Source organism: Tympanuchus pallidicinctus, unplaced genomic scaffold, assembly GCF_026119805.1.
Source record: "Tympanuchus pallidicinctus isolate F22 unplaced genomic scaffold, pur_lepc_1.0 scaffold2, whole genome shotgun sequence".
NCBI classification, from domain to species: Eukaryota; Metazoa; Chordata; class Aves; order Galliformes; family Phasianidae; genus Tympanuchus; species Tympanuchus pallidicinctus.
In genome coordinates this window covers 49,380,239-49,397,357 of record NW_026294721.1, presented here as the reverse complement: position 1 = coordinate 49,397,357, position 17,119 = coordinate 49,380,239, and the positions used below count along the sequence as shown (strand labels likewise).

Genomic DNA, 17,119 nt, shown 5'->3' with positions numbered 1-17,119 from the left:
GAGCAAGTAAGAAGGGGAGAGAGTTTAAAAAAAAAAAAAAAAAGAATCTGTGGTCTGTAAATGATCAGCACAAAAATAAATTATGGTCAAGTAACTGAACTTTTCTGATGTGTAAATTGAATCACTCCCACACGCTGGTGTTTTATAATTAAAAGACCATTTTCACTGTTGGAAATTTTACTGAATTTTGTATTAAAAGGAGAAACAAACCATCAATCAGGAGGAGGTAAGGAACTCAAAGAGCTCAACCCATTAAACTTGAAGAGTGTAGTCGAATTCTGAATGACTTGCTCTAGGAAACTGTAGCTCTTTTAAGGCAGGATACTGTACAAACATTAATGAGCAGAACATGCATTTGATAGCTGTACTAAAACCTTTGTAGTCATACAGAAGAACACACTTCCCATTTGGTGTCACAAGATGCCGAATACGGTTTTACACGAACCCTTTTTGTGAGGTTCACAAGCTTTCAAAGATCTAACTTCAGCTACCATTAAGAAAAAAACAAAAACAAACAAAAAAACCCACTCAACCATAACTAAAGAAAAAAAAAAAACAACCAGGTACTTAATTGATTCAATACAGTTGCTATGCAAGTACTGATCAGACTGGCTGACTAATATACAGTTACAACCAAAACACTGCCAACTTCTGAGTGGGCACCAACAGCTGCAGGGATATGGTACTCTCCTGACATACTTTCATTTGAGTCTAGGTCCTGGATACAAATGGCATTTTCAAGTTATTAATCTAAAGAGAACTCTCAGAAGAGAGTTAAAAGCTCCTTTTGTGAATTTCATTATTTATTCAATTATGTTATACTCTTGAAAATACTTTTTGGTAATACAGTAAAGCATAGAGAAAGAAAACTTTATCAACCTAGATCTTTTTTCCTGGATAAAATACTCACATAAGTTAAAGTTAACACTACACCCATTTATCCTATATATATATATATATATATATATGCAATATAAAATATTATTTTGACCCACACTGTTATTGCAACAATAGTAAATTAGATACAGCAGCAAAAATTATCGAGAGTGGGTTAAGTCAATAGGGCATTGCATACTGAGCACATACTGGCCTCTTGTAATTTTGTAGTTATGCTCTATTCTGCCAGCTAGATAACTGTGTGTCATTTAAAAATCACCAATACAATATATGGATCCCGTTATAGATAGAAGCTGTCAGATGTTTCATCTTACCTTCAGCTTTCTCTCTGGTGTTATGCTGGTGAGTCTCAGATGAGCCCAGTAATCTGAAAATAAGATACATTATGATGAATAAGGTCATCATGTATCTTAAAAACTGTTTAATCATTACAAAATGCCATACTAACTTTTAAAGCAGAATATTAGATTTTATTTTTCTGTACATTTTTTTCCCTCTTTGACTTGTGATATAGAATGCATTCCTTAATTTTTTTAATCTCTCTTAACATCTACAAGTGAGATGCAGATTCATGGGATACGTGCATTTATTATAGCTGCTACTGGACTAACATGCTATAAGACAAATTTATTTGTTTAGATTGCATGGAAATTTTGATTGCATGTTGAATAGTAGTTCTAAAAACGTTTTGGGCATCCATGTTCATTCTACTCATTTAGTTTCACATTTGGTTTCTTCAGATCACATATGAAAAGGTTCTTTCCTTTCTACTACAGTGGAAAACTGATCAGATGTCCTGAGCATTTAACATACAATTTAAGATATAGGTCTTCCTAGCTTTAGCGCAGACAATGAGTTTTCAACGGTACCTTAGCAATTTCATTGATGTACTATGTATCAGCAAACATGATAAATTATCCTCCCACAGCTTTGCAAAGCCAATATACTCAAAAGTAATATGCATGAAACATATGGAAATGATACTGATTGTTTTTTTTAAAAAACATAACCAATAGCACTTAGAATATATAAAAGGGCTATTTTCAGAAAGCTTTTTTTCATATATATTACAAGTTTATAGTGTTCTAAAGTTAACTATAAAATGATTTTCTGTTTTAATAATCAGGAATTTGGAGTATTTCACACATAAAAAGTAGCACTGATAAATTAAGAGGATATACAGAACAAAACCTTTGCCTAGAACAATAGCATCTGAAAATCATGCTTCATTCTTTTATTTCTAACATTCCAATCACATTCACACTGGACTGCCTCAAACTCCACAGCTACTACTTGCACCTAGAACTTCTCTCCAAACAGGGATCCGAACAGCCTGCTATTATTATTATTTTTTTTTCATTTGAGCTTTCAGTAATGCTGAAACTTTGCATGTGACAGTGACAACATATGACACAGAATAAGAAGAAATGCACACCTCCTGTACTTGTATAAATACTTTTTTCCATCACAACATGGTTTGCTTTCATTTCACCAAACTCCCAGCATTAAAAAAAAAAAAAAAAAAAAAGCAGCGTGAATAAGCACTTAATATACATACATGCTTAATTTCTTTCAAGCCAAAAAGGTGAAGCGTAAAGGATTTTTTCTTCTTTCTTGTTTTAAAGGTACATGTTGATCAAAGAATCAGAAGTAGGGTCAGTGTGATCCAACTAATGGGCACAGCACCAGAAAAGTCATTCCTAATACTGGCTTCAAACTTCTGACAGGCAGAGATTAAGAAATATGATCAGCTTACTATTTTTAACTTCTGGGGAAACAAGCATACACTCTACATTAAGTCACAATATCAGTGCTCTACGTTCTGAAAAAAAATGAGTGAATATTGGATCCATGCATCCAGGTTCCACCTGGAACTGCAAAAGATATTTCCTATGGTACCTGCAAATATGAAATCAGATAGTAAATTTCACTGCAAACTCATCCACTGACAAAAGTCTCCCTAAGTTTGGGCTTTGGACTGTAACTGAAGAAAAATTCTATGTGGACATAAAATGAATAAATAGCTTGACTGTACAGCCAATATAAAAATTAAATAAACTTCTATGCTAAAAAATAAACATAGGAATTACAAGCTCAAGATAGTGAAAAAACAAAGCCTCAATATTAACAATGCTTTAATGCAGTGACCACTCATCAAGTCACTGATCTACACTATTTGAAAAATTGGATTCTGTATCACCAAATATAAGAAAACTTTATTTACATGTATTTTATATTACTTAATTTCATTTTTATTTTGGATACAAATTTCTTTTTAAGATTGGGGAAAATGAAAATTGTGATCATATAAAACAGCTTTTTTCTTAATTGGAGGTCATAAAAAGCATCAAGTCCTACAGTTCATACAGAAGCCCCAGTAGTACAGTATTTGCATTTCATCTTTTAGTTCTAAGTACAAAAACAAATACAGATTAGGCTCATATTTGATTTCCTGAGCGTTCAAGCTCTCATATTTGTGTAATCAGAATCCACGCACTAGTGGATCACATGGTAGCCTATTTCAGGAATTCTGAATCCAAGACAAGCTGGAAGGCAAATCAGAAATGCTGACATATAAAGACCTATGGTGATTATCTTCAGTTCCATCCTTATGTTTTCTACATGCATTTTAAGTTGCAGGAATTTTATCTGCCACCACTGGAGGGTGGGCTAATGAGTTCTAAGTGATGACTTCACAAATTTCAGACATGCAGGAATTCTTATAACTGTGCTCTCTTCAATATTTCTTATCCCTAGGTTTAGAAGACCCTGTGCCAAAAATTCTTCACATTGTCATTCCATTTTCTAGGTGCCTAACAATGCTGATTCAGTTCAGTCATACTTTGGAATATATTCATAGGATGGCACCCTTGAATGTCAAGCTAAGTGACGTTCACTGTCAACATACTTAACTCCCTTTGATGCTCTGATCATAATTTACTGGAGCACGATCAAAGAGTGCAGCCCTCAGAAACTTGGGAAGTAGAACTGAAAATAGCAGCCAGTGAAAGACTAATATACAGCAATAGAGGCTCACCCCACATCAGCTCAGATATGGAACTCCACAATTTCACTGGAATAAGTCTGAGCATTCAGTCTGCTGGCTTTAAGAGGAAATGTAAAATTCAGCAGAGGGGCTGTGAACAAGAGATTTGAAAATTCAAAAGCTTAATTTTAAGTAGTTCAGCTCATGTACAAACTCTTACAGATCTGGAACAAGAATATTAGCACCTTGAAAAATACTACTGATTTAAGAAAAAGGTAAGTTAATGTTAGGATGTATAAATTGTCAATCTGCAACATGAAAATCATAATTTGCTCTAACTGGTCCTAACTAGTTTCTGAAAGCTGACACTGAAAAGTTATTTATGACAGCTCTAGTCCAAACAACATGCCAACAACAAAGTTGCCTGGCATGAGTTGCCTTTCCAGGAGGTTTTTGCTCCCCTTTAAGTCCAAAATCCCTTGATGGCAAGAGACACACATTTAAAAAACTGAATCTGCTTCCAGTAGTCCAACAGAGAAACCAATTTTTTTTTCAGCATACCACAAAATCAGTGAAGTATGTACATAACCATACATCCCAGAGAGAAAATGGAAAACATAGCAGGAAAAGACACCACTCCTACTTGAGGTATAAGTGGCCCAAAAAAGCTGATAAAACCTCATTGCTGCCTGCCAGACGAAGCACTGAAATGATCTAGTACATTCTATTTCTCTTTCAATTTTAAAGTTGTGTAAACTTGGTACATGATTTATTGTATTTTCATGTTAACATCCATGAGAAATAGCACTTTGGTTTGAATTGGGTAAATATTACTTGCATGCCAAAAAATAGATTTCTGTTACAGGACACTGACCAGGAATTTTATTCCCTGTTCAATTACATGTTGGGACAGGAAAAATGGGTAGGGAACTTCTTTTCATAGAAACCATTTATCTCCACCTTTGCTGGAAAAGACCGTTGAAAACTAAGAAGCAATGAATCCAGTGTTAGCACATTGAGAAGGAGCTAGCATAATGCATAGCAGATACTATATGTAGCAGACAAATGGCTATTGGTGATATAGAAACAAATTAGGTAAGTAGCTTCTTGCAGAACTACACTCACCAAACAGGATTTCAGTAGCATTTATACTGAACAGATTGAATACGACAAGACATTTACCATCAACTCAGAGAAGCACCCTGGCTACTTATGTGAATTGCACTCTTTTGAAGACTGTATTTGAGCCACATCCCTGAGCACAGCTGGAAAGAGTCTGGAGCCAAAGACCATGTAGGGCATTTTTATTTACTAGTTCACTGAGTTGGATCATTGGCACAATTGATCTAAAGTGACTGGTAACAAATGAATTAGAAGCAGCCAAGAGATGCAATGCAATGGAGAATAATGCTAGGCTCATTCAGAATGAAAGAATGAAGTTCATAGATTGCTGCTGCAAGCAGTGATCCACTAGCACAGTCCCAAAGACCCAAAGAACCAGAAAGAAATTTTTGAAATGACCACAGTAATGTTGGTGTATACAACTGCCTACAGCTGAAAGGAACAGTGCGAACAGACTTCTTGGTCCCAAGCAAATCCACCTGAGTACCACCCATTTAAAAAGTGAAATAATAGAATTAAAAAAAAAAAAAAAAAAGCTCCTTATAAAACTGTATTTTTATACACTTATGTCATTATGTATAGTTTTATGACAGTATAAATACTTATATTTTAACTACAACTATATAAGTAACTGGTCCATGCATGATTGCTTGTGTGACAAAGATTACACGCTATACAAATACAATATTTTACAACTTAATCACAGTAAAATTCAACAGTGCAACTATAACGTAACTGTCACTTAGCAGTACAGATTTACCTCCTATGTAAGTACCTCTTTTTTTTTTAGATTTAATCTCAATAAGAATATATCTGTGCGGTATCCACTGAACCCCAACATGCTGTTAATTCACCTGGTTATCAGCAATGAGGCATAGCCGCTACTAGAGCTCCTGACTGTATGCTGGAAAAAAAAATAATTGAAAGAGCCCTGGAAAATGACACATTTTAATATTAAAATGTCAGTATTTAGAAACTATGGACTTATTTTCCCCTCCAATCTTTTCTTGTGTTTTCTGTGTCAGTGATATCATTTTCCATTGAACAGATTCTTTATATATTATTTTCATGTTCACAGTATTACTGGTAAATCCTGCTGAGATTCAACCTCACAGCTATAAAGATGCCAGTTACCTGTCATATGTGATCAAAATAATTGGTATCATAGGAAAAGCAATAGGTAACATTAAAGATCAGTAATCTCTGTGATAAAATGCATAACATATGTTCATAATGTGCAATAATTGGAGCACTGTTCATCCCATTTTATAGCAAACCTGGCCTTGCTTACACTACTTGTAAGCAGGAATTGCATGGTTACTGATTCTACCAATTTCATGTTCACCCCTACTATACAACTTCTTCAGCTTCTTGACACTGTATCATACACAAAGATCACTACCAAAAAAAAGCAGAAAAACAAATTGTCCCAAAGAATTTTGTTCACGGAAAGAAAGAATAAGGCAACTAAGAAAAGCAGGGGTAAAGATAACAGTTTAAAGGGACTGGAATACTTAATTCCAGAATAATTAATTAATATAACTAATACTTAATTACTTAAATTATTTTGATCAAGATTATACAGCTTTCTGCTCAACTACTCACTTTTCAACAAAGTATAAATCAACAGTATGCCTTATCTTTACAACAGGAATTCATTCCTTGCACAGAATATATATATTTTTTTTCCTGTTTATATGGAATATAATTAGTCTGAAAAATGCACAATATCTAGCAAGGCTGTACATACAAAAGTATCAATTCAAATGTTTTTGAAAAGGCAAATTATGACTGTTGCTATGAAGACAATTTTAGGAATATAAAGATATAAAATATAAATATATAAAGATATATAATATATATATATATATAAAATAATATATAAAGATATAACTCTACATCTATTTTATTTGAGTTACATTGTTATTGTTTTTCTTTTTGTGCAAACTACTTGTAACAGGTTCCTTTTTTCCTGATCCTTCCTTGATTGTATGTGCTTACATCATGGCAAACATTCACATAAAGCTGAGAATAGCTGATTTGCACTGAATGATGTGGCAAAGAGCTTTCCACCGTAGGCTGCTCCTGAATGCTGAGCAAGATAAATTCTGGCAGTTCCCAGAGAAACCTAACGTATTTGAAAGCCAGTTGTTAAATAATGTTAGTATTCAGATCTGTACTGACTGAAGTCTCAAATTATTGTTAATTAAATGGAGTGTAGCCTTTTAAAGGAACTCTATTTCTTCACTGATGAATCAAATAATTACTATTTTAATCAGTTTTGAGATTAAATTCTGGCCCATCAAAAGCAGTACTTCAACAAGAGCCAACAAATGCTGAAAACGAATGTTCTGCAACTTGAAGACCTTTACAACTCTAATTCCAGCCCAAGCTAGCAATATTCAGTAAGCAGTTTTTGCCTCCTCAACCCAGCTAAAAAAAAAAAAAAAAAAAAAAAAATCACTGAAAGGAGTACATAGACTTTTTTTTCCATGTCTTAACCAGACATGGGAACATACAGAAGTTTAGTCAAATTCTTGAATGATCTTGACTAATTCAAAATCTTGAATTCTAAAGTGTCAGACTCTCCTGCTCCCCTCCCAAAACCCTAAAAAAAAAAAATAAATAAATAAAAAATTGTCCAATTACTGTGTTTTCTTTTTGTATTACCTTTTTGTTATCTACTTACTTATTCTTAATAGTGTCAACTAAATGTAATCAACTGCAACACAAGAAATCCTTAGAAGCTCACTGTAGATATCCTCCAAATCATTTAAATTATGTGCCATCTATTTCCTACAACTTTGTAAGATTTGAGAAAATAAAACCACTGACTTGTAGATGATCAGGTTAATATTAGTAAGTTATAATTAGAGCAGAAAATTCTGTGAAAACTGCTTTTGTGTTACATATTTTTGAAGTCAAAAAAAGCCTCAAATAAATAAAGATGAATTGAATAGAACACAATTTATTCCTTTCAAAGATTTTCTCCAATGGATATAAGTAATAACCAATTCTGAGTTAGTTTTCAAATATGCAAAGTCAAATTGGACCATGTTCACTAGAACTAAAGATAACCACCTCAGGCTAAACCAGCATGTGGTTTTGGATGCAATGTTCTTTGCACTTTTCTTTTTTGAAGTCTTTTTAGAAAGGTGTAAAACAGCTAGGATGAGAAAAGAGGGGCTAAGACTTTAAAGGTTTTGACGGTTTGCTCTGCAACAGCCATAACTGGATTTACTGAAAGAAACCAAACCAAGTATTTAAAAAACATAAGCTGATCTGCAAACATTTGCTGCAAGCATACATATTTTTGAACAAGCTCTTTAGCAGTACTTTGAGGGGATGTAAATTTTGTCTCCAGTTGATTTTGGAAGTTTTTTGCCGAACTGAAAAGAGAATAGGCCTTAAAGAACAAGAAGCATTTTGGGGAAAACGAGCGCCTTGGAGAAATGCAGCTGCTGACACACACTGGTGGGTTATAATTGCCCTTGTCAACCTTGACCACTCAGTGACTAAATATCGGGAAAAAAGTCAATATTACGCCAACTGTGCACTTAACTACAGTGTTTCTGTGTTCACACAGAGAAAACAAAAATCAATTTATTGTGTGAGAGCCTACCATCCTTTTGGAATTCAGTCAATCCACTGATTTATTAATGCTATTGATTATGCTGAACGAAACATACTATATGAAGACTTGCCACATCAAAATGTGACTCACAGTTTCCAGTTTAAAGATCTGATTTGAATTTACAGGTTGGGACATGAATTATCCTTGAAACAAACTCCATTCACAGAAACGGGAATCCTGTGAAAAAAATCTCTGCCAGACATATTTCTTTCAGTTTGCAGAAATATGCTCGGTATCACCTTTTACTTTCACATTTAAATATTTATGCACAGAAACCCCTTTTCTAGGATCTGAGGCAAGATGGACACAAAATATAATTGCAATTAGAGATATGCTGAGCTTCCAGAAAATATGTCTGGTGACTAAGTCATGAAGAACACCTGCTGATTCCTGGGTAGCGTGGGTACTTAACTTACCTGCATGCTGTGCGTCTAGTTACTGTTTGTGTTTCACAGGAGAGATCCATTACCCACATCACTAGTGGGCAACCAATTATAACCAGAATGTATTACTTCAGCTATCATAATGTATTAGGTTACAAGTGGCAAATCATGAGGATGATCTACGATAATTAGAGGAAACTGACAGCAAGTTATGCATATGTGATCCATCAGAAGAGAAAAGTGCAAAAATCAACAGTAACTGCCACATGAGATAGCTGCAGCCTTCACTTGCCTTGTGGTTTGCACCAGTGACCATCTTCATTTACTCCAACATACCAATGTTCTTGGGTTTTAATCATGGCTAACTAGTTCAGCTTAAATGTGGGAAAAAACAATGTTTCAAAGGATTTTTAGGTAAGGTCTTTAGTGCTTATGCACATTACAGAATTATAAACCTAGAATAGGAGTCTGTGCACTAAGGTATATGCCACATATACTGCTAACAAAACAATTACATTCAATGAGGCAGTTTCTATTAACTTGAAGTAACCCCTGCACCATCGATGAATTATCTACTTACAGTAGATAGCGAAGCCCCATTAAAAGATTTTCTGTATCTTATAGCTTTCCTCTTGCAGGTGAGAGAGAGACTTCTGTATCAAAAAGTAATTTACACTCATAGAATACTTTGAAAGGGAACCACAAGGATCTCCGAGTCCAGCTCCTGTTTCCACAGAGGAACACCGAAAATGGAACGCCGTCCTTAAATCTCCAGCAGCTTGGGTCCATGATCACTGCCCTGTAGAATCTGTACAATGCCCAGCACCCTCTAGTGAAGAATCTTTCCATACCCTCACCTGAGCCTTCCCTGACACAGCTCCAGGCCACTCTTTTGGGTCCTGTCACTGTCCCCTGTAAGGAGCTGTAGGCAGCCACAAGGCGTCCTCTCAGCCTCATCTGCTCTAGGCTGAACAAACCAAGGGGTCTCAACTGCTCATCACATGCCTTGTCTTCCTGGATTTTTTAACTCGTGAAACAAGAAACAAACACCACACAACAGATGGATGTAAGAATAAAATAAGAACTCAATTGCTGTATGAATCTTCTATGTGCATTTAGACTTGTGACAGCTTTAAAAGAAAACAATGATTGTGCTGTGACATAAATAACACAGTGAGTCATTCAAATTCTCCTTTCTGAAAGATATCACACTTCCATTATCAGTTTCATTCTTTATTGACGTTAACAGAAGTTTTTCTTCTAATCTGAACTATGTGAGCAGATATACTATGTACAAACGTACTACATATGTAGGTACAAGTAGCTGAGGAGTTTTGAAAATGTGACTTCACAATTTTTAAAAACAAACAAAAGAGACACATAAAAAAAGCAAGCAAACAAACATTACTTATGCTATACCAACTGCCTAAAACTGCAGCACTAAGATTGCAATTTTACATTACTGTATTTTGCCTTGTCTCAATGTTGTTACTAAAAGATAACTTTAAAAGGTGCTGCAGTGTGATCTCCTTTACTAGAAAAGTCTTGGGGATTTCTTCAGAAACGTATAATTCAACAGTCATATCTGATGAGCTTCTACACCAGAGAGTGAATTAACAGCTGAGGATGCTACACAGAATAGGAACGAGGGGAAACTCACTGGCAATAAATACAATACAGTCTGCAAAGGAATAAAAAGGAATAAATACTTTTTTCCATGGCATACAAAAAAAAAAAAAAAAAAAAAAAAAAAGGATTCTAAACTTGCTAACCTTGGAGTCTAATTCTTTAAAAATATCAGCTTCCAATCTCAATCAAAAAAGCAACAATAGCATGTTAGAAATTATGAAAAAAAGCTGGACAAGAAATGTTTATACCAGGCATTCACTGTGTATTCATGAAGAACACTTAATTACTTACTATTCCTTATTTATTTTTGTTAAGGAAAAAAAAAAAGTGGCTTAGGCCTACAAAATAAGAAGAAAGGGTAGGAAGAATATGGAGGGATTCCAAAGGCATTCCATACCAGGAGACACTGGAATAGACCAGAATTTTCTAGCATGAAAAAGAGACATCTGAAGAAGTATATTATTAGATGTCTACATAAATACATACAGGGAAATTTAATTACTGTAATATTAAAATAGGGAACTTTCAATTGAACTATCATCAGACAAGTTCTAATAAAGAAATGCAAAGGTTTCCTTAGCAAAAATGGAACTGAATAATTTGAGCCATTGTCACAAGATGATGCAAGTGACCATCATTAATAATTTTAAAAACTTATGGGATTCCTTCATACCTATGTAACATAACAGCCACAAATTGCCCTCTGATATAAAAAGACCTCAAGCCATAAATGTTTAAGTGCTGGGAGGGTTTACATATGGAAGTATTGCCCTAAACCACTTCTTATACTCACTCTTTAGACATCTCAAACAAATTTGACTCAATGCTTTTGCAACTTCTGTATCAAAAGTGAACCATGTTTCTGCAAAAACGCTGTTTTTCTTTCTGTGTATAAGAGACACATTAGTTCTCATTCATCATCATTAGTAAACTGACGCAGTGCCACATTAACTAAGCTCAAGATAAGAGAGGTTAGATAGGTAAGGAATTGATGAAGGTGAGATACATGCTGGTAGTGCTGAAAGCAGGACAAAGAGTTTCTCAGAGCCTGAATTTTTAGTGATGTTATTTAATATTTTCATTACTGGTCTTGGCAGACAAATAGTAGGAGGATGGTGACATTTTTTGATGACACAAGGTAAGCAGAGGAGGACTGTTGCATCATACAGGAAGCGAGGGATGACCTTGAGGCCTGGTCAGATAGAAATAGGATGAAGTTTACAGAGATAACACAAGACTATAAACAAAACCTGTTTCTGCTAGAAACAGAAAGTGTCATTAACATCCCAGTGTTTCTTCATGCATATGATCAGCCCACTTGGTTGAGAAACATTTATTACATTCTGTGTGTACATGCGTATGCATGATTATGTCACACAAGGAAATACTGAATTCATTTTAAGTATTTAGTGATTATATATCCACTCGTGGCTTTTCCAAAGTGATAATATTTCCGAAACCCAATGAAGAAAAATATTTCAATCAAGAAAAATATTTCACAATACTAAAAAGCTAAAAACAAGGAAAATTTTAATTATGCAAAAATAAAAAGTTTACTCAGTCAAGCTCAAGCAAAGAAAACACAACTCTTGAACCAGGACTTGTGGATTAGGATTGTAGGCTGATTTCAACTGCCTGCAAGATAGTCAGGTTCTTCTCTCTAGCAGAAAACGTAAGTGACATGAAAAGATACCGTGGAAGACCATGGTATTATAAAAAAGTAAATGCAATGTAATGGGAAGTCACCAGTACTGTACTGTATGAAGAAAAACAAAAAAAAAAAGCTGTAGAAAGTCTTTTACCTTTGTCTCATACAAATATTTTAATCCCTAAAAATTCTTTGTAATCATATTTAATCATAAAATTTTCATTATATAAATAAATCCATTCTCATAAAATTTTTTCATCAGTTATGCAAAAGGATATCAGTCTTGGATATTCTTCAGATTTATGGAAATTCTTAAAAATAGGTATAAATTCAGTGCATTGTAATGGTGTCTGAACACAGACTGGATACTGTTCACTCTCACACGAATCAGCTGAACCTTGTGCTGATCCTATAGCATTGTTTTGTGATTTTTTAGAGGGATTTCATAAAATATACAAGTTGAAATCTCTGAAGCATCCATCCTGAACATTTTTTCAGCTCTACAGATTTGCATAACTTGAAAATACATACAAGACTGTTTCTGAGTTTTCAAACAGTTCTCTTATCTATGTACTGCTATTCAGACCATCCTGCATCCTTTTGGGTTATCAACACTAAGAAAGCAAGCATGTGTGGTGAACGTGGTTTAAAATTGAACTTTCCATCTGTAAAATACATTAAATACTTTTTTTCTTCTTTTTAATGTATTGCTTAGTGTAAACAAGCCACTCACACAAAGACTGAACTGCATTTGGAAAAGCAAGGAGCAAATTACACTTCAATTTGATAAAACAATTGTAATTGCTTGAGATCTCACATTTCATAATATGAAAGTTTGCAGAATTTAAAAGCAGAGCTGCGTTTACAAACTTTTCCCAATCAACAGAAGACATTTCAGAAGAGAAAACAGAATATAGAAAGCTCTTCTGACAAAGTATCTTAACTTCAGGTAGCTCAGCAAACACAGACCAGAAACTCAATTATGTAGTCAGTAGAGTGATCTATATGCCTCCCATGGAAATTCCATAGACCTAAATTAGGAGCTTGTCTCTCTGTATCAATTACAAAGCAAGGTGTAGCACTGAACTGTACATATTTAAGTTAGAAGGTTGAGCTTAGAACTTAAAGTCGGACATCAATCTATTGATTATAACATTAATTTTAATTGTTAATACAGCCTGAAAATTCTGGCTTTTTTTTTCAAGGACATTCTATTATGTGCCTATTAGAGACATAAGTGACTGTTCTAGGAATTAGTTAATTTATTATGACCACAGTAAACTCCCTTGTTACAGCACAGACAAAAATGTCATTCTTTCCTATTTAACTACCAATTAACTAACCAAAGCACAGCTGCTTTACATTTCTAAAAAACACTAGAGTTACTATCATTCGCTACATTTGTAATTGACAACTGGATGGAAGAGGGCATATGAACAAGGAAGAACCAAGTACAGGATTCTAGGCAGCAATCTCTTAAAAAGACACTTAAGGAGTAAAGTTTTAGCATTTGTAGTCAGGGAAAGAAAAGAAGAAACCACCACCACCACCACAAAAAGAAATCCTTATCAACATGCCTATTAAGATAATGAGGAAAAAACTAATTAAAGTAAATTAGCTTAATGTGCACAGGCTGGATAAAGACAGATCACTTTTAAAAATCCAAGAAGATAATGGTACCCATTTGGAATATGTTTTTGGCATTTTTTCACATAAATTGGACAGTTTTAAAGGATAAATATGGTACAAGAAGTCCTTACAGACAATTATGTCTTCACAGTACTGGTGGCTGACATCATAAAAGTGTAATTTTAATTGCTATTAATTGCATTAAGTCTACTTTTATTGAGTACTTAATGCCATCTCTGACAGTTTTAGTAATTTATGTACTTTAATGAAGCCACACAGTAGAAATTTGGACATAGAGGGTCATTTACATTGTGTTCAAAACAATCTACTTTACCAGCTTAGACATACAGGTTATAAAAACACTGACTTTTGTCTTCCCAAGTTTTTTTTCCTATTACTTCAGTCTTATGGAGATGTCTAGAAAAATCAGCTTCTGACTTGTGTTTTAAAAGATTCTCTATACCACTTCTGTACCAGAATTTACTAAATATTTCTAAAATAGTTACTGTGCAGTCTTCCAGTATGAAGCAACCTCAATCTCCAATAAGAAAAGTGATATTAGAGAAGCCAAGGAAGGACTAAATTACACTAATTCACATAAATACTATGCCAACTGGAATCACAGAATAGTTAAAATAGAATGCTGACACTGCTTTGGCATTCAACTGCAAAGCGTCTCATGGCTAATGACATAGGGCTGCGTTGACTGCAAGAACAACTTGGCACAAATATTTACAATTTTTGTTTAAAAATACATGGAGTAACCAAAGTAATGCAAAATAAAAACTGAGTTGATATTTAGCAATGTCATTTCATGAAATCCAGAGGAAAATAATGTTACTGAATTTAAGTTCTGTGCTAAAATTCATGTCACTCTATTGTCGATAATTGCAGTCTTTACTGTTTGTGTGATTTGCATTATTAAATTATGAAAAATCTATTTATCTCCATCAGTGCTAGTTGCAATATTTGTGAACTAATAATAAGCTCAGTTGCACTAATGGGATAATTCATCTATTACTGCTTTTCCAACTATTTTAAAGCCAACTTAAAACACTAGAAGCAACACACATATATACACACAGATATAATTTATTGTGTGGAAAAGGAATACGCCAGAAACATCTCCCAGTCTCTGAGAATTCTAGACTATTGTCAAGACTATAAGCATACTTAACAGAATAGGCTACTAAAAGAGAAAAAAAGGCAAAAAGTACCAATTTTTGGGTCACTGAAATTAAGATAGTTAGTAATAACCCTCTGCCACGTGACCCCCTCACTGGTCACAGTGAGCTTCAAAGACAGTGATCTCAATACAGGTGCTGGCTATTCATCACCACTTTCACTTTGTTATCCCTTCATCATGCAAATCAAGCTTGAGGACTTCCAACCAGGCTTTTACCTCCCTAATGGTTTAAGCTGTGCTCTTTGTGAAAGAAAAATGAGGCAGAATTCTCATGTTTAGACATTAAGGAATACACATCGTTACTTTCCTTAAAAATTAGCAAAAGAACAATAAGATGGGAAACACTGGAATCTCTGAAAGCCAGAAATATCTAAAGGTTATGTTTTAATCTCAAACCAGATGAAATTCAAAATATTTTAAAATAAAAAGTATATATTTTTAGGCTAATAATAATTATTCGCAGATATTCCAAGCATTCCACATTTTTCATTACCTACGGTCACAATGAAGTGCGAATTTCTGATATTTCTAGTACTTCTACTTAAGCTAGCAGAGCAAGCTTAAAGACTTATACGAATCCACAGAAAACTCAATACTGCAAAAACAAATTGTTCTGGGAATATTTCGTTGTAAGGAAACTGAAAGAAATGGCATTTTTTCTACATCAGGATGAAAAATAGTAGTTCTTTATTTAGAAGTTATTTAAACATTCAGTAGTCCTATTTGCATTTAAAGTGTCTCAGTCCCAGTATGTCCAGGATTAGAATCAGTCAGGTTTGTTTTTTTCTCTGTAAATAAACATATTTTTGCCTTAAGACACCCAGTATAAATGCCCACAGATCAGTTTGTAAATGGGTTGATATGGAAGTAAAGCCTCTTATTTTTTTTCCATGGAAACTACAGTGGATATAAGGAGCACAATAATTTGATAAGGAGCACAACTATTTGATATAGCAAAATTCTCAGCTAAAAAATACTATCTATCAACATAGCCACCACCAGCAGATACGTATTTTCACCAGTGATGAACAACAGCCTGCACGCCACGCACATAACGATCTGTACCAGTGGAGGTGACTCGAAGTCACCGCTGCTGTAAAGCACCACCCACCACCTCACTGTGCTCACATCCACTGTTTGGTCTCCAGAGAAGTTCAGCAAACATCAATGCATGTAAATGCATTGTAAATGGTTTGATCTGAATCAACACACACCATTTTTTTTCCTGTATGGAGGAATTCAGTGACACAGCACTCCTTCTTATGCACTTCCACATCAGACACCATTCTGTCAGACTGTCTCTCTGCTGCCATCTGTCACACAGCAACAACACATAATGGAATATTAGTGGGAAGGTTCAACCTCTACAGCTGTACCACCAACAATGGCCTCTGACATTGAGAGTCAGTGTAACAAAATAGAAAGCATTATTTTCAGAGCAGCTCTAATGTTTTCTATTCCTTAACTCCTGTGTAAGTTATGGCAGCTGTCCCATACTAACAAAGCATGCATGTTCTTAATACAGCGTAAGTTTGTGTTTTTGGAACACATATAGAATGGACAATTTGTAAAACAGTTGAATCAAGTAGAAAGCTACTATATTACTTGAGTTACTTGAGTGAACATTTTATTTGGAAAAAAAAAAAAAAAAAAAAGCCTGATTTCTCAAAACATTAATCAAATTTATTAGGAATGGAGCAGGCTGCCTGCTTTTAATCCTTCTCTATTTTCTGCAGATTTGCTTCTGTATCCTCCTTTTTTACCATAAACAATGAAAAGAAATCTGAGTAATCAGTTATTCAAGGAATCTCAAAACACAACAGTAAATGAAATGATACATCGACGAACAAAATGGAGGACTGTTGTTAAATCAAACACCCATCAGCCACTACTGAAAAAAAGGACTTGGCCTGAAAAAGTAAAGAAGAACTAGTTTTAAATGCACAGAAAGCAAGTTGTTTCTCCTGTTCTGCCGTTCCCACCCCTCAAACAAATTTATGGTTTC

At 34.4% G+C, this 17,119-nt stretch overlaps 1 protein-coding gene across 12 annotated transcripts in view; it reads right to left on the bottom strand.

Annotated features, from left to right (window-relative positions):
• TENM3 (teneurin transmembrane protein 3) overlaps window positions 1–17,119 on the bottom strand; it is a 696,676-nt gene that overhangs the window by 440,953 nt on the left and 238,604 nt on the right. For all 12 annotated transcript variants that reach the window (XM_052683284.1, XM_052683286.1, XM_052683287.1 and 9 more), the window contains one exon: window positions 1,212–1,264. The gene's annotated coding sequence lies outside the window, so the exon portion shown is untranslated. The remainder of the gene's footprint in view (window positions 1–1,211; window positions 1,265–17,119) is intronic.